The sequence below is a fragment of the Nannospalax galili genome, unplaced genomic scaffold, assembly GCF_000622305.1.
Source record: "Nannospalax galili isolate Female #2095 unplaced genomic scaffold, S.galili_v1.0 scaffold33, whole genome shotgun sequence".
NCBI lineage: Eukaryota > Metazoa > Chordata > Mammalia > Rodentia > Spalacidae > Nannospalax > Nannospalax galili.
The window spans coordinates 3,597,304-3,620,841 of NW_008335436.1; the positions used below are offsets into that span (position 1 = coordinate 3,597,304).

Here is a 23,538-nt window from a genome sequence, read left to right on the forward strand (position 1 = left end):
ACATTCAAGCCAGTTGCTAGCTGCATACCTTCTGAGCCCCACATGTGACAATACCATGTACCTAATATTCTTCTGAGTGGTTGTGTCATTCGCCAAGACTCCTCCATCTGAATTGCATTTCAAAGCTTAGGCTGGAAAATCCACCAAGCATGGGTAACTTTGGATGTGTCTGTTATTTACCAGAACTTGGAAACAAGGAAGTCTAGAGAGAACTCTTCTCCAATGTATGCACTTAGCAATAACTAGACTCTTTTAAAACATTTTAACAACATGGCACATGGCTTGAGGTTCACTCTAAATCTTAGGACGAATCATCACCACCATTGAAGGGCTGTACATACTACACAAGCTGCTACTTTACAGATACTTGTTGAATAGGTTAGCTCACTTTAACCTTACAAAATGAAACTTATGGTCCCCATTTTCCATGTGACAAAACAAACTGAGAAAGGCTAAATAATTTTCCTAAGGTTGTAGAGCTGTTAGGCAAAAGGGCAGAGCTCGGCCAAAGTGAGCATCCCTCCCTGGGTGGGGGATGTCTGGGCTGGCAGCTCCATCCACCACTCACCTCTGTCATAGGGTCAGTGCAGGTCTCTTTACCACAGAGGAGCTCTGGCAAAAATCATACCCTCCTGCCTTCATGCACTTTTTTTAAATCTAATTCATTAATCTATGGCATAATTAGATGCTAAAATAGTACTACATTAAAATAAAATTAAAATGGGTATTATTTTGAATAGTTTGATAATTAGTCATTCTAGAGTTTTTCTAACTAGTTATGGTTGAAGCTTTTATAACATAAATACAATTTGTTTTTAATAGAAATACTTCTCTAACGTACCATGAATAACCATTGATTCATTTATAAATTTCTAAATGAAGATTAGATAATAGCTTTACTACCTGGGATCATTGGGTCATTGGTTAAACACTATGTTCAAAACATCTTTGTTGAGGCATTTGTAACATAGCTGCCTTCAAATGTCTTTGTGGCTATACATCTACTTAATATTTGTCCTTTGAATATATCTGGGTCTAGAAAAAGACCACTCAGTGCAGCCACTCTATGCCTGACTTTTCCCTTTTATATAGAAGCAAGAGAAAACTATTACTGACTGCTAGGCATTTCGGCTTTGTTATCAAATGAGAGGGAGAGAGAGGATGAAGATGGTGGTGATAGTACTGATGATGATGATGGTGGCGGTAGTGACAGTAGTAGCGGGGGTGGTAATGATAGTGATGATTTCCATGATGCTGGAAGTGATAATAATGATGGTGGTGATGTTAGTGCTAGTTATGCTGGTGGTGATGATGGTGGTGGTAGTGATGACGATGATTATGGTAAAGGAGCTAATGATATTGGTTGTGGAATCAGTTTATTGAGTGCTTCTTCTAGTTATACTCAGTGTCCAGTAATTTATATGCCTCCTCAGTGAATTGTTCAACAATGATATCAGATAATAACTGTTCCCTTCTTCATTTAATTGAAGAAATTAAGGTACAGAGAAACACAGAAGTCTCCAAATGAATAGAACTCAGTGAAAACATTGTAAGTCTAATTTTCCTAAGAAGGAAAGAACAGTCATTATATAGTATTCTCTACTTCCTGAAAATAACTATCTCCCTTTGCTGGATGTTCACCATCATTCAGAGCAACTGAGAACGTTAAGGAATGTACATCAGCTAGTGACATTTGTCAAACAAATCTTCCTGGCCATGTGCTCATTTGAAGAAAGCATGAGGCTCAAGAGCTTGGACTCTGGAACCAGACTTCTTGGATTTTAATCCAGATTTTTCTATTTGAAACCTGTGAAGCCTTGGCCAAATTGTGTAGCTACGGTGTCTCAGACTTACATAGTTATGTCTACTTCATCAAGACATCCCTTTGATTAAATCATCCCTTTGATTAAATATGCAGTTTGTATACAAAATTCCTGAAAGAGAGCCTGGGAGCTACTGAATACTCAATAATTCTATCACTAAAATTTCAGCTGCATTAGTAGGGACAGAGGCAAATACCCCACTATTTTAAAACCTCAGACAGTAATATTATAGCAGTAGTTTTCTCTATTAAATTCATCAACTGAAAAATTCCAAAAAAGAAGAGAGAAGTAAATCAAAGCATGACCACTACTGGCATTCCAAGACAACAAGTCAAGAAGCTTAGGATCTATTCTCAGCTCTGTTCCTACCCAGAATCATAACTGGCCTTAAGTGTGCAAGAGATGCTGATATTTTTAGTGGACTTGCCCCACTGTCTAGACACATGCACCCACCTGAAAACTATCTAATGACAGACAGCATTCAGTAGCTTAGCCCTTCACTGTTTATGAGTCTACCCTCAATGTTTTATAGCAGCAAGCCAGTTATTCAGATAGCTAGTGAAACATACATTTCAGGTCATTTAATTCTGACACTAAAACTTTTATTGTCAACTATTTACAAAACTTTTCCAAAGTTGGTTACATAATTTCTTAAGTTAGCCAACAAAATACAGTGAGGATCCGGGTATAAATAAGCTATGAACTCTCCAAAGTCAAGTATAGATTGTGAGGAAATCACAGAGATCTAAGACATGATCTCACGCCAGTCGGGAAGGTAAGAGTCAGTCCACAGACTGCTGACCACAGAAGAGGTCGTGCATTAGCTGACTTGGGCTTCCATAAGAGAATCCCAAATACTGAGTAGTTTAAGCAGCAAAAAATTATGTCTCACACTTCAAAAGGTACAGAAGTCCCAAACTAAACTGCCAATGGAGAGGGGTTTCTTCTAAGAACGCTTGCCTCACAGACCTCTTTGCCTCACAGACCTCTTTGCACTCAAATGAGGAAAGCAAGCTCTCCTATTTGTGTGAACACTAATCCTATCCTAGCAGGTCCTGACCTTATAAGCTCATTTAACTTTAATTACCTCTTCATGGACTGCATCTTCAAACTTACACAAAGGGGTTAGGACTTTGACATACCAATTTGAGAGGGATCTAATTCAGTTTATAACAGGGGACTAATAACTGGAAGGGAAAAAAATGATAGGAGTTGAAAAGAAGAGTAACAGTGAGTTGGGGAAATTGGGATGTATTTTATAGAAAAAAACTGTGGACTCAGATAGACCAACTTACGAACCTGAAATCATTCTATAATCCCCAAGGTAATTTCCTCTCAACATTCCAACTGCTGTCGATGGTGGCTCTGTGGAAGCCAATGATCAGAACAATCTTTAAAAACTTGTGAAAGAATCCTACAATTTTTGGGAGAGAAAGTGACCTGAAAGTGAGCCCTATAGTCTCAGTTTGGGCTGACTCTGTTTCTCCATTTACCTGGGGTTCTGTTCCTCCCCAGCGCCACTACCTACAGACTTCCTTTCATCTCCTTGTTCCTCAACTCCTCTCAACTTTCTTGGCTTTTTGAGCCAAATTGTGAGTTATCCTTTCTTTAGTTGATAGGCCAAGGGAACACACTCTCCCTTCCAACGTTGAAGACCCAGTACTTCTCAGCTTCCCTGGTAGTCAGAGCGTCACTCCACATTTTGCCACTTAAGAACCAGCTGATGGGATGCAGGTATAGCTCAACCCTAGAGCACTGCCCAGCATTTGCAAGGTACTGAGTTCAACCTCTATTACTGGAGGAAAAAAAAGAGGAGGGAGGATAGAAAATCCAGGATTTTAATTGTACCTGCTTAGAGTACCTACTATTTCTGTTTACTTAAACCAGACCCTCAAAAGATAGGTATGGAAGTTTGTGGTGCTCAGATGACTCCCTGTTGTGTTGCCTCACTCAGACCACCACAGCTACAGAACATAAGAATAAATAGAGAACAAGAAATCAAGTTAATTTCCTCCTCAAATGGGTAATATAAACATGACCAGAAAATTAACTCATTTTCTTCAGGAAGACGCAAGATTTCGTAAAAGAACTAGAAATTGCTTCTTCTCTTGAAGGAATTGGTTCTATTCTGGCTTTAACTGCTGTATACAATAGGAAGGGTCATCTTGCTTGTCTTTTCAGTCTATATTTATTTTCTATCACCATCACTCACTCGGACACTATTTTCTAGAAGGTTGTTGTCATATAGTCATATATTCAGTATTATTGCTGGACCTCATGTATTAATCCTTCTAAATCTCCATTTTCATTCAAGCATTGCCTGCTTCGTGGCTCCTAAGTCTGCTATGAACCAGACCGTACAAATAGTCAAAAGAATCGTTTTTTTAATTCCTGTACATAGCCTTTATTATACTGCAGGATGATCCTTCTGTTCCTAGCTTCTTAGCACAAAGAAGATAAAATATTGTCAAAGTTTTTCTGCATCTGTTAAGGCAATGCATTTTTTGTCCACAATTCTATTTATGCATTTTATTACATTTATTGATTTGTGGTTTCTGAACCATCTTTCTATCTCTAGAATAAAACTAACTTAATTATGCTGTAAAAAATGCTGATCATTTTTAAAATGTGTTATCACATTTCATTCTAAAGTATTTCCTGGAGGATTTCTGTATCTGTGTTCATCAAATAAATTGCTAAGTTTTCTAAGTTTTTCCAATAAGTCTATCACATTGAATTCTACAATGCTATAGAAAATTTTGATTTTTGAGATCCATAAAACCTAGGCATCAATTTTCTATACTTACATGTGTGATAGTTAATCTCAACTGTCAACTTTCTGAGAACTAGAGTCAACTGGGAGATGGTCCTCTGAGTGTACCTGTAAGGGATTATCCTGAATAGGTTCACTGACGTAGGAAGATCTGTCCCCTGAGGATGGTACCATTCCCTGGGCTATACAATTCTGAATTGTATAAAAAGGAGAAAGAGTGCTGAGCACAAGCATTGATTGCTCTCTACTTCTTGACTTTGTGGATGTGACCTGACTGGCTGCCTCAAGCTCCTGATGCTCTGACTTCCCACCTATGACGGACTTTACCTTCAAACTCTGAGCCAAGAAAATTCCTTTTTTCCCTTAAGTGTCTTTTGTCAGGGTATTTTATCTCAGCGACAGGAAAAGTAACTAAGAGGACAAAAGGACACACCAGCAGGTACATTCTATAATTCAATTCAGCGGTCTCAAAATAGTATTCATTGTACCTAGTTAATACTGAAATTTGTTGGGGACTCATGAAAATCATAATGCTAATTAGGCCCCCTTTACAGGGTGTTTACCATCTGTCTCACACTGAAATGAAGACTAGACATGGACCATTTAGTTGAATCTTCCAGCAACCCTGAAAGAGCATTAGTGCTTCCATTTAAACAGACGGGAGCAAAGTAAAAGGAAATCAAGGGGTCAAGAAATTCCTTGAATTGATTTGGTGAATGAAATCACAGAGTGTTTTACCTTATTTTTTGGAAAACTGCATACATGTTTACAATGTATCTTGATCATATCTATCCCTCATAAAACTCCTTCCAACTCCTCCTTGGACCGCACATCACACCTCCCTCCCAACTACATATTCCCCTTTTTATAATTATTTCTTTACTTATTTATTTTTAATCCAGAGTCCAATTAGTCCCGCCCAAATGTGCATTGGTGTGGGGTTGTCCTCCCAGGCCTGGTCAGCCTTTAGTGGTCACACTCTTGAAGAAAAATGACTCTGTGTTCCCTAGTAGTTGCCAACTACCAATAACTCTTCAGCTATGGGTGAGGCCTGGGTGGCCCCCCTCCTTCCCATGTTGGAATTTGTAACTGGCATGTTCAGAGGACAGCTTTTCACAGTACTCCTCCCCATCCTCTACTTCTTTCCTTCTTTCTGCCCCCTCTTCCAGGATGTCCCCTGAACTTTGTTGATGGGACTGGACTCATGTAGGTAACCCATCTACAAGCACTTACTGTCACTTATTCTCAGTACTCTGAACTGTGTTGTGTTTCTCTGTGTTAACCACTACCCACTGCATTATGAAGCTGTTCTGACCAAGGTTGGGAGCAGCACAAATCTATGGGCAGAAACATAATTATTTAAGAGGAAGTTTGATATAATGACCATTTAGAAAAACATCATGAATACATTCTCTCTAGAACTTACGACTTCCCTAGACATATTGTTTTACTATGTTTAGAGTGCCTGTCATGAATTACAGCACCTGCAGAGCATGTCTTAAAGTCAATCAAGAGAACGGTTGGTTACTCCCATAAACAGTGTTGCCACTAATGTACCAATGGGTACAACTTGCCTGGCAGGTCAATATTGTAGCATGCAGAGTTCAGTGCTAGATAAGACCAGTGTTCCCCCCCACACACACCCAATGGCACCCTAGAAACCCCCATAGTACCTTATAGCACTATGAAAGCTAACAAGTAGGGCTAGATTCTTGGGCAAGTCAAGATTTACTTCTCTGTTATGCAACCAAGTATGTGGTATCTTCCACAATAGGATCTTATCACCTAGTTATGGTGGACAGCCAAGAGAAATTTCAATATCCTTTATTATTTTCAGTACCTCTGGGGCCTCCATGGCCCATTATGTGTGTATCGGTAAGCCCTGTCTGGCAAAGAGATTTTGATTTACAAACCCAAGTCTTCTAGGAGGAGCTTGGTTCACTCATGTGAGGTACTTAGATTTAAGTTCCAAAAAGAGACATCAAGTATAGCCCAAGCAATCCTGAACAAATGACTCCTGAAGGAAATACCACTGTTCCTGATTTTGTGTTATACTACAGGGCCGTGTTAATAAAAAGAGCACAGTACTGGCCCAAAAATAGACACATAGATCAACAGAATAGAATAGAGAACCCAAATATAACTCCTTGCAACTAGTTACCTGATCTTTGACAAAGACACCAAAATACACATTGGAGAACAGACAGCATTTTCAGCCAATGGTGTTGTGAAATCTGGATTTCAACATGCAGAAAAAATGAAAGTAGATTTGGATCTTTACTTCTCACTCTGCACAGCACTAAAGTCCATCCAAACGGATCAAGGACCTCAACATGAGACCTGATACCCTCAAACTGCTAGAGAAAAAAGTAGGGAATACATTTAAATTTGCAGGCACAGTAAGGGCTTTCTAAACAGATTTTTTAAATTAATTCAAATGAATCCATATCAAAAAGATATCTATGAGTGAGCATGGGAAATGGCTTAGCAGTTAATAGAATACTTGCTACACAAGTGTGAGAGCCTGAGTTCAGTCCCCAGAGTCCGTATAAAAAGTGGGATATGGACACAATGGTGCCTGTAGATCCAGAGCTATGGGGACGTGGAGACAGGAGGTTCTCTGAGGCTTGCTCAATACCAGCTTAGCTCAAGATTCAGTGGATAATAAAGTAAAGTGATAGAGCAGGACACCTAGTGTCCTCCTCCACCCTCCAGGCATACACCCTTGTACACTCTCACATGTGCATAACCCCCACACAGACACACACATACAAAGAGAGACAGAAAGAGAGTAAGAGCGTATCATTGCCTATTCTATGCACGTTCTGACCATTAATGAATTCATAATTTTTTTTAAAAAAAGCACTGGGCCTCTCCCAAATGTGTGTTATATTCAGTTCTCCCTTTGGAGAGTGCAAAAATGTAAAGGCCATGCAGTTCAGGTAGATTTTCTGGGAAAGGATTTGATTTCTATCCCTGCCCTCCCCGACCCAACTTGTAACAACAGTTTGCACAGCATGCCAAAGGATGCCTGGCAAGCCTTGCTAAGTGCTTCCTTGTGGTGGAAACATACTTGCCCAAATCATGTTTGAACCCATGACCCAGCATTTCATTAGAACTGACTTGTAACTAGTCTAAGTGTCCGAGACAACTTTACATAATTACGTGACTGTCAAATATATACTTGAAAAGCCTTCAAAGAGAAACAGTTTACTCTCTATAAACATCAGTTTTCACACCCTAAAACCATTTCCTAGACCCTTTATTCCAAATACAGATTGCCTGAAAAATGTACACAGGACATTTAAGTGGCTCTTGTTGAGGCTTGTAACAGGGTGTTTATGCCTATATATAAACTTCAGCCATCAGAAACCTCATCCCCCTCTGGTGTCTCACTCAGCCTCTCTTCCATTTTGATTAGGAGAAAAATGCAAACTGCTCTCTCCTCTGTTCCACTTTTGTGAGGTTAGCCAGCACTTTGAGCCACTAGCAATTGAAAGCTACTAGCTAGAAAGTAATTTACTTCTTTGAGTCTCACTCTTCGGAGCCCACACAATCTGAGCACATTTTTGCACCAAAGACATTAAGGGAGAATTTCTTTTCAAGTGGTTATTCTTGAATTCATTTACTTTTGACACACACAATGAAATCCCAATTCTCCTGCAGGCTTCGGGGCCTTTGTTTCCTATTTTGTGCACTGTAGATCTCCCCGCATCTTTGAAGGAACAGCTGCAGAAGTTTCAGAAACTCGCGAGTGCTTCTTCAAGATAGACTGTTAACATCGGAACTTAACTGGTTGATGATTTTTCAGTCACCCTTTTGCTGTTTCCTTTGTAAAGAGAGTGAAAAGCGACAGAAGAGGCTCACTTTTCCCAGGGTTGCATAAAGCATTTGGGTTTTGGGGCAAGTGCCCTTTCCCACAATAAAATTGTCTCTGATCGATGGGACTATGATTTATAATCTGATAAAAAAAAAAAAAAACAACCAAAAACATTTCCCCAAATCTGTAAAATACTCCTCTTGGCTAAGAGTGGTTTTAAAAGTCCGTGGCCAAAGAGAAGGTGGATTTTCACTACCCAGATTAATATGGGATTGTTAGCAAGAGTAACCAGAAAAGTCTGATGACACAGGAAAAAGAGCAGCATGTACCCAAAAGCATTTGATTTCCAGGCACATGGCATCATGCTAATGAGCCAGAATGATGTTAACATCATGGGCTCATCATCTGAGTCCCATGGCTCACGTTTGCACTGACCCTTGAGCAGTTTTATTTAATTGCTCTTTAACTTGAACTTCTCATCTCTAAGATAGAGCTGATAATGAAGTATTCATTCACAGGTCTCTGTACCAAGCAGATACACTAACACACCACACACAATGTCTTTCATCTGATTATTAGAAAAATGCAAAATACAGTCTTCTAAAATCCTGCCACGTGTGGCACACAGCAAATGCCTCATATACTTTACTTGTGATACATGAAATTGGAGGTCACATAAAGGTTTAGCTTTAACTTTTGCAACAGGCCAGGCCTATTTATATCTAGTCTCCTGTTTATGCCTCATATCCATCCATTTCAATGCAGAAAATATAAAGCCACTCACCATGATTAATCAAGCCTTTTGCGACTGAGACCAACCTAGAGAAATACCTTTGAAAATCTACAGATGAAACGATGGCAACTGCTTCCCCTCTTATCTTTGACCAACTATATTTTCTTTCAAATAAATCTCTCTCAGTTCATCCTCATTTCAAATGTTTTACCTTCAAAATTATGTTTGTTTCTCTCTTGTTTTCATATCTAAAATGTAATTTCAGTATAGGAAGAGTTATGTTTTATGCTAAAGGGTGCGGCTGCATTAAAGGGTATCTATTTAAAGCTGCATCTTAATACTTTGTGGAATCTGACCAATAATAATCTTAGTCTTCAGTACTCACATTTTAACATGATTAAAAAGTCAGGATATAAAATAACAGGAATCTAACCAATGCTTCAAGTACAGAATATTGGTATAAATTTCAACCACTGATAATAGCAAATGTTTGGCACATATGTCTCTTCCAGGGGAGACCTCCTGAGGAAGCGAAACTGAAGATAACAGATGCTGCTCTGGTGGCCAGGGCAGAGAGCTTTCCACAGGTTTAGGCCTGAGGATAGTCACAGGAGCACTCAGTGCAAGCAGGTGTTTGTGAGTGATTATCAAGCACAGGCATCTGACATCTCAGTCCCCCAAGTCAAGCCAGCACAGGAATGGAAATGTCTCCTCATGTACCAGTGTGCTAGAAGACATGATGAGGAGGAGGCAGATCTACTCTAGGAACCAAGAACATCAAAGGCAAATTTATCCTAAGATCAGATAGGCAGATTTGCATCCCACCAGTTTCAGTCTGAACTAAGCCAATGTGAAAAACAAACCTATTGTCAAGTGTCCATTACAATTTCCTCTAAGTATCACCATCACCTCTGGAGGAACATAAATGCAGCATAAGCTAGCAATGTGTTCTCACTTCTGTTAACCCGATAATTTCACTATAAAATCAGAGAAGAGAAATGGCTTGGAATTCTGGGAGTATTCAATAATAAATATGCACCTAGTCCCATCAAAAGAGAGGATCATCCAGAATTATTGGCTAATGGTACACAAATCTACATTTAAAACTAAGATATTCTGCTGAACTGCTTATAGGCAAAAAGAAGATGTGATTTTTAGAAAGAAATTTGACTTAAAATTGTCTTTGGCCACTGCTATAGAACTGCTAAGAATTTTTGAAAAGAAGTTTTAATTGGTATATAGTGACCCCACAATATCTGGTGACAAGAGGTTAGGAATCAGACATGAGAAACAGTTCAATTAAAATAGAAGGCTATCCTGGGGGAGCAGTAGGGTGCTAGAGACAGCCAGAGCAGCATTTGTGTGGCCCTTCTCCTAGTTTCTGAGACCAATCACATGGTATCAAAAAAAGAGAAAAAAGGCTGTTTCTCCTTGTGAGGGGGTGAGAGAAAAAATGATGCAGAATAGACAAAGAAACAAGACAACAAAACTGGAAGTCTTCCTTCGGCAGATTATTAATGCTTTCTCTTTGAGAAATTGCAAGCAGGCAGAAAAAGGTCTAACCTGAAGAGTATGATCAAAGACTGAAATAAAAGCTTTGATGCCCAAGTAGCTTTGGAGCCCCTAAGCGCTGTGGAGCCAGGAATGCAGCTGGGAAGACTAACTCCAAACACATCTTGGAATGAATTGGTGACTTAATCCCTGGGTGGCTACAGGAGTGGGATTAGACAGTGATGAGCTGCCTCTGAATCTCTGAATTTTAGTGATGACATTTAATTTGAAGCTAAATATTTATATTTCATTATTCCCAGTGCCCCCGGAGCTTCTATATGGTCTATAGAGTGAATTCCAGGCACCTGGAGCTACAGGGAGACCCTGTCTCAAAAAGACCAAAAAAAAAAAAATGCCAATGCAAGTGATGGGTTGCTATGTATATTTTATTTGATGAAAAGTTTATTTTGTAGAAGATAGCATGATTGATCAAGTTATGTGGTGTAATGTAATTCAAAGCCTTTTGTGGGAAAGCCTAGCTGAGCTGACCAGACAGACACCACCACCACGCAGCATTTTTCATAAAGAAATGATGACCAGTTCACTGACATAATGACTCAAAGAATAATAAGCTTAACTTTTAAATCCAACTGGGCAATCACAGAGTTAAAGCTGTATAACAATTGGTGACAGCTAAATGAAATCCTGACTAATCCATTAACTCAGTTCATTCAACACATGCATTTAAAACTCAGTTGGTTTCAGGTCCCACACTGGGGGCCAGATTCAGAGAAGCTTACATTCTGTCCTGGCTTCAAAACTGCCATTGGAGATCACAGAACCTGAGACTTTGAAGTGGTTTTAACAATCTTTTTTTTTTTTCTTTTCTCTCTAGTATTCATTCTAACTTCACAATCACCTACAATGTGATCATTGGTAGTCTGGTTGTGTATCTTCAATGGAGGGAAACTTTCTCAGGGAAACTTCCCTGAGAAGAAAGTTCTTCCAAATCTGTTTCAGAAAGAAGTATAGTAAGAAGCAATGTCATGCCTAAACATTCAATGGCTCAGTGGGTAAATTGTTTGCTACACAAGCATAAGGAATCTAGTTCAGATGCTTGGAACCAATGTGTGAGTGGGGTGCGTGGGACAGCCTACCCTGCCAACCCAGACCAGGGAGACAGGGGAGGGACTCCCTGGAGCAAGGTCAGTATCCAGTCTACCCAGAATAGCCAAAACAGTGAGCTCTGGGTTCATCTAGAGACTGTGCTTGAATATATAAGATGTGCATTGATCAAGGAAGATGCTCTGAGTCAACCTTGGGCATCCATGCATCCCCACACACAAATGAATATTCTCCTCCACACATATATACTTCCACAAAAATGCAATCACACACACACAGAGAGAGAGAGAGAGAGAGAGAGAGAGAGAGAGAGAGAGAGAGAGAGAACCTCAGATGAGTTGGAAACTGCCCATAACAAAAATCTGTATTTCTAGAAAAGAAATACACACATTAAAGAAGTAAGCCTTTCAAATTAGATTTCATGGACTTTCTATTTTCTATTCATTTCTGTGTAGCTGGGTAAAATGGCACATTCTCTCACAATGTTTATGGACAGATGTCAAAATACTGCACAGAATGAGAATGTTGAGGCTCGCCTATTGATCCCTGGCCATTTTCATAGACAACATTCCACAGAAGAGCCTGGAGAAGCCAAAAGGAGCACAGGGTAGTTTAAAGTCACGAGAAAATCTCCTGGGAGTTTCTCTTCTGTCCAAACTGGTTAATTCTTCCAGGACTCAAAGGGACAGCTGAGGATTTTGTGTATTTATACATAACAGTGCAGGAAATAGGACAATCTATTTCTAAATTCAGGAAACGTCAAGGACACTAACAGCAGCTCCTAGTGTATGATAGGAATCAGCCAGATTTTTGAAAGTGGTTCAGTTGTTTCCATAGTTTGATCTTTACTACTATCCTGTAGTTAAATAGAGTGGATTCAGAATAAATTATGCCCACATACATGTTAGAGGGAGTTTAAAATACTTTAAAAGGCAACAAAATATGTATTATTGGGTTATGTCAACCAAAATATTCCTTAAAGCTATAGAAGTTAATTCACCATTCCACTTAAGAAAAATTCTCAACTACTAAGAAAAAGAAAATTTTACTTATGTGATCAAAAGCGATAGAGAAGTGCCTGAATAGTCATTGGAGAAATGAATGAGTAAATGAATGAATATATAAAATCTTTGGAAGAGCAACAGAGCAACTCTTTGTGCAAACATCATCCTTTCTAGGCACTCTGTCCTCACTTTACTTTTTCTACTTAATGAAAGGTTTCTTCATTCTTTTGCAATACACAAGTTGCTAAACCATACAAACCACCATCTAAAATTCCGTGTTACAGATTACAATGTGTGTATTTGTTCAGTCTTAATATTCCTGTTCTCTAAAAAAAAATCTCTTATTTATTGATTGACTATGAAAGAGTCTTCAGTCTAAATCATTGCATCTGCCGTATTGACTACGTATGTACTATACATGCATATGTAATATATGTGTAGTATATGTGTGAAATTTTCAAGAAGAAAACTCTTCAAGTAATAGTCACAGAAAACTTATTTTTCTTCCTTGAATTGAACAGTACGCATAAGGTTTGATCGAGAAAGAAAAGAAAGGTCTTTGAATTACATTTTTCAAGACATGTCTAGTATTATCAACTCTGATTTTCTACATGCTAGTATTTCAATACTCATTTCCATTTATTTCCTCCTAGGAAAACCCTCCACTTGATTTGCTTCCTTTCAACTCAATGTGTGTCCTGCTCCCCCTTTTCTTTTTACCTTTTGCATCAGGGCTTCGTCTATCAGTGGCATTAGCACTTACCCATAATTCTCTAAGTGAATCATGGAGTAGTCATTGAGCTTGCTGGTCTTCAGGATCCCCTCTAATTCACGCTCCAAGCACATGTTTAAGGTCTTGAGCTTTGAAGGGATGACTATCTTTACTTGGGGTGAATATAAATTATCACAGCAAATGTCTTGTATAAGTACTTCCTTCTGTCTACACAGAAGTCAAAGATTACAGCCATGTGCTTCTCTCCCCTCTTTACCCCACTGGAGCTAAGATGGAAAGCAGTTTCCTTTGGTGTTCAAGGGAGATTTGTGCTAGGCCATCACTACAAAGACACCAGAAGGTCCATGCTCTGGGGATTTTACCTCTGTGTAAAATGGCACAGAATTTGCATATTAATGGGTCACATCTTTCCACATACTTTAAATTTACACCCAGTATACCAGAGGTAGTATATAAATAATTATCAGACTATGTTGTTTGGGGAAAAATGAAAAGGACAAAAACGTGTCTTCGTTTTTTTTCAAGTATTTCCAATCTGCAAGTGGCTACTTTAAGGGCTATATTAATAGGGAGGGCCAGTTAATTTTCTCAATCAAATTCCACAGTATTGAAAAGGAAGTCAGATCAACTTCTCCACAGGCTGAAGGAAAGATATTTTATTTTTCTCTTCAAGAATCCTGACACACTCTTCAGCCAGCTATAATGTATTCTTACTTAATTCACAGATTTATTTTGACCCTTCTCCAAGGTTGGATGTAGTATAAGCATTTCAACATAGCAACAGCTGCAGATCCTGGAGAAGATTATTTGTGTAAATGAAAGCTAAATAGAGGTCACCAGAACTCACAACAGCATAAAACATGCCATCTCTTCTGTCAAAACAGAAAAAAAATAGCCCTTAGTTAAGTTACATAAGTAAATTTCAGTTAAATATGCTTTAACATGTAGTCTTTAAAACCATTTTTGAAACATTACGACTTCAACAAATGTTCACTCAAAATGCAGGCAAGCTCTTAAAACTTCAGGTCTTATGTATTCTGCTTCCCTAGTCCCTCGCATCCCCCCCAAACTCCAGCATTGTTCAGCTCTAACATATTATAATAATGTTATTTTTACACTTGCCTTCTGTGGTTTGCCATCTGATTCAATAAATGGGTATGTTAAGCCAGTACTTCCAACCCACTTAGGCAGTCCAGATACCATTGTTCTTTATCAGTGATGAGGAAAGACTTACTTCACCCCCATCCCACACAGCTGAGCACCATGGGGAGCTATTGCATTGTCTCTGTGCCTCATAGTTACAGGGGAAAAAACAGAACCAAAGCACTTAACTCTTGAAGAAGAAAGATGAGATTTTCCTTATGCAACAGTATATGTCCACTAGATATTGGAGGGAATAGTTGCCTCACCGTCACTTGTAACACCAACTACAGATAGGGTCGAGGGATCCCTAAACTCATCCTTCCATTTAATAACTTGCTGCACAGCCTCACGGAATTCAAAGAAAGCTAATATATTAAAACCAGTCAAGGGAAGAATTGCAGAGGATGACATCTGGAGAAGGGTAGAAGTAGAGCCTCCATTGCTGCCTCCCTGTGGAGAGAGTAGTGTTAGCTTCTTGGAACTGTTGTCTGACCACAAGCACAGAGTCTCACTAACAAAACAGATCACCCAAGCCCCACTGTTCAAGATCTTTGCTGAAGATTCATCATCTAGCCATGGTTGATTATAACTGTTCATATAGTTGACAATAGTCTCCAGTTCAGGCTCCTCTAGTGGTCCCCCAAAGCACCTATTCTCAACCATACCATTAATATTTCTTGGGTGACAAGATCCTTAAGACAAAGTGGGAGTCTGCCAAGGCTTTACTTTGTTACATCATTAGCTGATCTGGTGATCTGAGGTCTCCAGAGAGAGAGGAATCTATCAGGTATATCATTTTGTGCCTTGAGCAAGCCTTCTAGAAGCTGAAGTCAAAGGGCAGAACTCTCTTGGGTAAGGTTAATTTCTTTAATACATATCTTTAGTTTCTCCTAAAACTTTAATTTGGAGCACTTATCTCCGGCACACAGGATCATTATGGATGTGACTATGGCCTTCATCATTTGGAAGGTCATAGACATTTACTAACACAGGCGATAAAAAAGCTAGTCAGCGTGAGCCCACGTGAGGGCAGGGGAGCAGCGCAAGTGTGGCATGCAACATGATGCTTGTCAAAAACTCGGACTTTGGCATTAGATGCACGCAGCAGGTATATCTTGTGAGAGCCCTGAAACCCACAGGCGGTAGTGAAGGAAGGAACTGTCACCAACTTCTATCACTTGCCCAGAGGGGACAGACCAAGCATTTCTGTAGCTCAGGACAAATACACAGTACACTTCAAGAAAGTGCTCAGCACTCCCTGACTCTGCACCATCAACCTGCCTGCTGACTACCAGATCTGTATCACAATCAACTTTTGTGCTGTCAATGTTCTGTTAACGTGGAGACACACTAGCCCATAGTGTTTATTAATTCTTTAATTTAAAGATATTTATTGAGAGAAGCAATGGAATAAAATTCTGTTGGGGTAAAGAAACCCAATGATGGCCCCAAAGGAAAGAAACATGGGTTAAGAGGCCCTATAACATTGCCCCTCCAGTGCACACTATGACACAAAATGGGGGCACTTATGAGCTATGCCTGCAACCCCTGCTTCTTCATAGGTCACTATGGGATAGCAGCATAACACATGAGGGTTAAAAGCCTGACTTAACATCTTGGCTTAGCTACTAACAAATGTGACCTGGGCAAATTAATTATGCTTTCTGTGTCTCTGTCACCTCAACTCTAACTTGGTGATAATAAGAATTCCTCAGCACGGATGGGAGCTTAAATGAGGAAACATGAGAAAGCACATTGCTCAGTAATGTGAGCTTTTTCACTACAGTGTAAATGTTTCATTTTTTTAATTGAGCCTTTAAAATTTCATACAATATTTTCCACTCACATCCAGACCCTGCCCTCCATCCCCTCACCGAACCCTCTGAACTTTATCTTACATGCTGAGTCCTATTCATTCGGATGTTTGTACCCAAATGCCCTTCAGTGTAAATGCATCCACTGGAGTCTAGTCAGCGCCACTGGAGGCTTGCTCATGTAAAGTTTTCATTATTAATTGAATAGTTTGAGAAAAAACTCTAAATCTCTCCTCTGCGTGTGTGTGTGTGTGTGTGTGTGTGTGTGTGTGTGTGTGTGTGTGTCTGGAAGAAGGTCCTACACGAAATAATAATACTTCAAAATAGTTCCATTAAAAAGACTTTTCCTCTGTATGGATTTTGGTACACAGGGATCGACATGCTCTTCCGTGAGCATCAAGGAGCACATTATTAGCACACTGAGGGCTCTGGAAAGTCTCACAAAATAGAACACTGTATCAAGTTCCATAACTCATCACTTCCTGAACATATTTTAATGCAGAAATGTCATTTCATCTAACATTTCCTAAAATGCAAGAGAAGCAGAGATCTGAAGAATAAATGTGGGGAAATATAGTAGATTAAGCAGAGTATTGATAAGTTTTAAATGTAATGATATGCATCATGTCCAGTGCTTTGTTTTCTTGACCAATAAGGAAGATGGTGCCTGGAACAGATGCTCCTGCGGACAGCATGATGCTAGCCTGGCGGTCTAAAGCTCATGTTCTTCCTTCCATGTCATTGTTTCAGTTCTCTGCCCTCCTCCCTTGGTCTTATTCAAGCTTCAGCTGTCTGTCTGTCTTCTTAAGCTTCTCTCTGTATTCTCTTAGGCTCTCAGGAAGTCCACCACTAAATCACATTGAAGCTAACTGGGTTCCCAGTATTCTCCTGTTTGAGAAACCTCACCAAGGCAGCAGGCCCACTGAGTGCAACCTCCAATATGCAACTCTTTCCCTCCAAATGCTAGATACATGTGAAATCAGAAAATATCTGATCTTCCTTATCTAACATAGAATACACTGCTCACATAAGGTGTTTTAATGACTGAATATCCTGCTTTCTAACACTGACCTGCTCAACTCTAGGAGAGTACTGGAGTGTCCCACTCCACAGAGCACCTTTGCTAGGTTTTTCTGGTATCATAAGGAATTTTGATTCAAAAGGAACTAAGAAATGAAACTGGGGCTGGAGAGATGGCTCAGCGGCCAAGAGCACTGGCTGCTCTTGAAGGGACCTGGGTTTGACTCCCAGCACCCACATGATGGCTAACAAACATCAGTGACTCCAGTTCCAGGGGACCCAATGCCCTCTTCTGACCCCCCTCTGGCATTGCATGACATGGTGTACCTACCTATAGGCAGGTGATATACTCATACATGTAGAATAAAAATAAATAAATAAAATAAATAATAAATAAATAAATAAATAAAATATCACAAAAAGAAATGAAACCAAGTGATGTTATTAGCTCATTTCTATTTCACTATCCTCAGAAACAAATGAATTTAAGTAAAATCCACCCCCTGCACACATATGCATGTGCACCCATGCATTTCAAACTTAGATACACTCTGTGTCCTAGCTTGATCTGTTGCAGTGATAAACACCACGACCAGAGGGAACTTGTGGAGGAAAGGACTCCTTTCAGCTTACAGGTTATAGTCCATCACTAGGGGAAGCCAGGGCAGGAACTCAAGGCAGGAACCTGGAGGCAGGAGCTGAAGCAAAGACCATGGAGGAACACTGCTTACTGCCTTGCTCCCTCAGGCCTGCTCAGCTACCTTTCTTACACAGCCCAGGCCCACCTGTCTAGGAACGAAACAGCCCACAGTGGGCCGGGCCCTCCTATATCAATTAACAGTTAAGAAAATGCTTCCTCACAGACATGGCCACAAGCCAATCTGCTCTAGGCCATTCCTCAGTTGAGATTCCCTCTTCTGGTGTGACTCTGTGTACATCAAGGTGACAGCTGAAGCTATAACACTATCCCAGTGAATAGTGAGTGCAGAATCCTGATTGTGTGGTAAGGAGTGTTCTTTCTTTGTTTAGGGTTTCTCCTTTGTAATCATGTTCATTGTATTCTGAAGAGAATATAGGAGGTGGATAGGATCAAGATACATTGTATACTTGTCAGTGAGCAAATAAAAATGTTCTTATAAAGGAAATAAAAAAGAATAATTGTTTTAAATATAGGATTTAAGCTCTAGTTAGTAAATTAAACAGGGAATGTTGGTCTTGTAACTGAAATATTAAAATAAGCTTGATTTAAGTTGAGTTAAAGCAAAGACATACCAATTAACTGCAGCAATAGAGAAGAGATGCTTGGGTAAGATTTGACCGTTTCCATTAGACACCATTTTCTTTTACTTTCAAATTTCCTATCTTTTCATTATTTTGCAGTTGTATCTTGTAAACACACATCGTCACACAACATTTCCCATCTTAAAAATCCCCAGTGGCATTTCATATCAAAACAGCTGAGATCTGAACTGTCCAGCATGGAGATGGTGTAGATCTGGGTGTGACATTCAGCCTTATCTTCCGTATCTGCCCTCCATGGCCTGGTGTCTATGCCAATTTGAATCTAATGCTGAGAAAGTCATTCATTGCATTATAGTCATTTGTTTTCCTGTTTCCATAAACACAGTGTAAGCCTTTCAATAATACAACCACATATATATTTCAATGGTCCTTTAAGTGAACATAATAATTTATCTTATACTTTAGAAGGAATATTATTTCCTAGCACAGTTCCAGTTTTAAACCCTAAAAGTAAGGTATACATTATAGAAGGCTGTCCAATCCATTGCAGTATGACACTGTCATCTGCAACGTGTTTGGTCACATTCATAGCTATCCCGAAATACATGCAGCCAATAGGCAACAGGACACACCTGCTGTGGAATGCTTCAGGGAAATCATACCAGCTGTACTTTTTATAAATAAAGAAGTCTTCAGAGGGAAATTACATCAATTTTAATTTTCCTACATAAGAATCTTCCTATAGTTTGGGAACTGGAGAAACAGCTCAGCAGTTAAGTTCATTGACTACTCTTGCAGGGGACCTGGATTCCATTCCCAGCACCCCCATGACAACTAACAGCCATCTGTAACTCCAGTTCCAGGGTAATCTGATGCCCTCTTCTGACCTCCATGGGCATTGGATGACATGGGTGCATTTACATACATGCAGGCTATATACTCATACACAAAATTAATGATAAAATATTTTTTCTTACATTTAAAGCAGCAGTTGCCTTATGGTTGAAAGGATGCTCTTAGGTACTGCTGTGAACTCAGGAAATTTACTTTGCAGCTCTACTTTATTATATCAGTATGATCTTGTATTAGTCACTTTTCATCATTGTGAGAAAGTACCTGAGAAAATATTTACTTTGGTTCAGGTTCAGGGGTCTCAGTCCATGGTCACTTGGCCCATTGATTCTATACCTCAGAAGAGGTAGTGCCTCATGACAGAAGGGCATGGCAGAGGAACGCTGCTCATGCCCTTCCTGTAAGTCCTGGTGTGAGAGCTAGATACAAAATAGATTCTTCTAAGGCATCTCTGCAGCTACCCACTGCCTCCAATTGGGTTTTTTCTGCTGAATGTATCCATTCAGTTATGAACTTGTAACAGTGACCATTGATGAGTTTGCCATCATGGTCCATCACCTCTCAAAGCACCACCAGCTTATAAGCAAGCCTTCAACACTTGAGTTCTTTGGTGGGGGGACACTTCATATACAAAGCATGAAGGTTCAAATATAATTTTCCCTCTCTTAAACTCAGGTTGAAATGTAATTCACGTTATAAGACTAGGTGGGAAGACCAGGCGGAACTTTTAAAAAGTGATTAGAGCTCTAGTCTTGTGAATGGACTGACTCATTAATATAAGGGGTGGATGGGTTAAGAAGTTGTCTCAAGAGTGAGTCTGTCATAAGAAGCCAGTTCATTAGCTAGGTCTCATACACTCTGTCTTTACACATGATGCTCTGTGCCATCTCCAGATACTTCCAGTAAGAAGGCTATCACCATCTTGGTATATACAGAACCATGTGTACACAAATATTTTTTTTTACTTACCATATCTCTAGGACTGTGGTTTTAGCAACAGAAAACAGACTAAGATATGTGTCAGCAGTAAAATAGGAAAATCAATGACACTTACCTTATAGGATATTGTTAGTTTTCAATAAGCAAACAAAAAAGCACTTAGGACAGCTCCTAGTACATAGCATGATTTCTGGGTTAACTGCAATTGTCATTATCTACAGTCACCATATTCTATTTCATCACTAATTACACCCTGCACAATCAAATAACCCAGGATGATGCTGTGTATTCTCCTCTGTGACTTGTCATATTTGCAAATATCAAGTAATTGCCATGCAGTCTCTTTTAAGCTCTATCTAATGATTGCTAATAATGGTGGCAGAAAGCACACCTAAAAAGGCGTGTCAGCAGCAAGCTTCCAAATCTTCTATTTTCACATCAGTGTCAACATAGTAAGTCTTTTTCATGGGTTTCAAACACCAGGGTGTTCTTCTGGGCATCCAGGAAGGTGTCAAATACTGATTTAGTGACCTCATAAACAGTTTACCCATTCCTCTATCATATGACCCCCATACTTGTCAATATTGCCATAGACTCTATTCAGTTATATAAGAAAGAATGCAGTCAGCTTAATGCAGATAAGCCAGAACTTTGCTGAGGGTTTAAGGCTCTAATTCAAGGCATCTTTATGTGACAAAAAAAATAACAATAGATTTTAACTAGTGAAACTGTTGGCTTATGCTAAGAATGTATATTAATTTATCTTTACAATGTGACCTGTATTTCATTTCATTTCATACTATCTCTTGGTGATACTCATTTAAGATTGCAGATTAACTGTTTTCAATAAATTATTTTTGCATTTTTTCCAAATTAAATCCCCTCCCAGACTGATTTTTATAATTCAATTAAAATAAGCCATCCACTTTCCTTAGCATGATTTGCGTTTTATAAATCCCCTGCCATTTTTCCCATTTTCATTGTTTCAACAGGCCAACTGCTGAAATGAAGCAGAAGATAAAAAGAAAATGTTTTCCCAACTTCCTATATTGCTTTACTAATGTTGCTTCAACAAAGTACCACAAACTGAGTTGCTTAAGCAACACAAACACGTGGTCTGGAAGCTCTGGGGTGGAGCTGGGATGTCGGGGTGTCAGCATATACCCTCATTGCTGACAATGCTTGGTCTTTCTTGGCATACACATCTGTTATTCTGATCTCTATCTTTATTTTCTCATGATGTCTTCTCTGTGTGCATGCTTCTGCGTCAAAATTTTCCCCTTTTGTGAGGCTACCAGACACATTGGATTCAATATGAATCCCCTAATTAATTATATTTGTAGCAAGCCTATATTCAAATAACAGCACTTGTTGAGGTACTTGAAGTTAGACTTTAACATAAGAATATGGCAGTGGGAGACACAATTCAACCTACAGTATTCCTCAAATAAACAGTACTCTTAAGAATATATCAGTTTAAGAAAACCCTTTGGTCTCTATTTCTTACCATACTTAGAATATACCATTTATTTTGGCATCTGAAGTTTCCAGCACCCTGCCTGTCATGTAAATATTTACTACCTGGGAAACTCACTAAAGGATTGATTGAATGACTGACAGACTGAATGAATGAACATATGAAGAAAAAATAAGGAAACTAAGGACATCTGGAAAACTATCATCAGCCACATTATCATTTAATTTGACTTATGACCAGAGAAAGGGAAGGTGGGGTAAACGATGTGTGTGATATGAATCAGTTAATGAAACTCCGAGTTCTTCTGCCTGAAGCCGTAACATTTTAAGAGGGAGAAAACTTCGCCACCAGCTCTCTGATCTGATTTGCGTGTGTTCAAATCTTCAAAGTATTCCTTTTGATTCCTTTAATCAACAGCTATTTTAGAAACCTCTTCATTACTTCTTAATTGTCCAAATTCATTTTCTTCATTTTTCCTTATTAGAGGCAGATTTTTTTCAAATGAGTTAAGTAGATCAGCAATTTTAGAATCATTATTAACTTCAAGCATTTTTTTCTCACTTATTAGCATGTCCCCACTCTCACTAGGACTAAACTCTGTTCTCCATTTTTAAAAGGCCACCTGGTTTATTTTCAAAGTTCTTTTTTCCCCTACATTGTAAAGTCGACTTTACCCTAGACTAGCAAGTCTTTTTTTTTTTTTTTAACAGTAAACTTGGTGATCATTATTACTTTATCATATATTTGGGATGACTGTGCAATGATTTTCTGGTAGGTAGTATGTCAAAATAAGTAAATAATTAAAGTTTTTAGATTTGACACCAGCCCACTCAAATAAATTTATAAACAATTACCACGATACATGAAAAAACCTTATAAATAACTTGCATGAGTATTTTGATCCTAAGTACACTAAAATTAAAAATACATACAATCATTGGTCTCAACAATCCCACTACTGAGAATATACCTCATAGCATTAAAAGTGCTGTATTTTCACACTTGGGAGGCAGAGGCAGGCGGATCTCTGTGAGTTCAAGGCCAGCCTGGTCTACATAGTGAGTTCCAGGACAGCTGGGGCTACAGGAAGACCCTGTCTCAAAAAGACCAAAAAAAAAAAGTATCATATTTTCTCAAGTCTGATTATTATATGAAAAACATGGAAACAAATGTTTATCACCCAATGGTTACTTGAAAACTTGTGGTAGATCTGTATGATGGGCTACCATGCAGTTGATTATATATGACTATAAGTTCAGAGAAAGATATAAAGATACTCAGCAGGTTACTTAATAGAGGGAGAACACTTCAGGTGGAAAGAGGGAAGACAGGAAAGGCATTCCAGACAAAACTGTGAGGAATGTGACTTCGTGTGTGGCAATTTCATGTATGAAAAGAAACAAATACGCATGAGGATGGCAACCATGGTTATTTGAAGGTAGTATTTCTGCAGCATTTTATCATACCATGTTTGCTGGGATTTTATGTAATTAGAACTTTTAAACATTTTTATCATGAGTTATTTACATAATTTTAAATACAACATAAA

At 39.0% G+C, this 23,538-nt stretch overlaps 1 protein-coding gene across 1 annotated transcript in view; it reads right to left on the reverse strand.

Annotated features, from left to right (window-relative positions):
- Positions 1-23,538, reverse strand: part of LOC103731729 (EGF-like and EMI domain-containing protein 1) — a 616,338-nt gene that overhangs the window by 519,136 nt on the left and 73,664 nt on the right.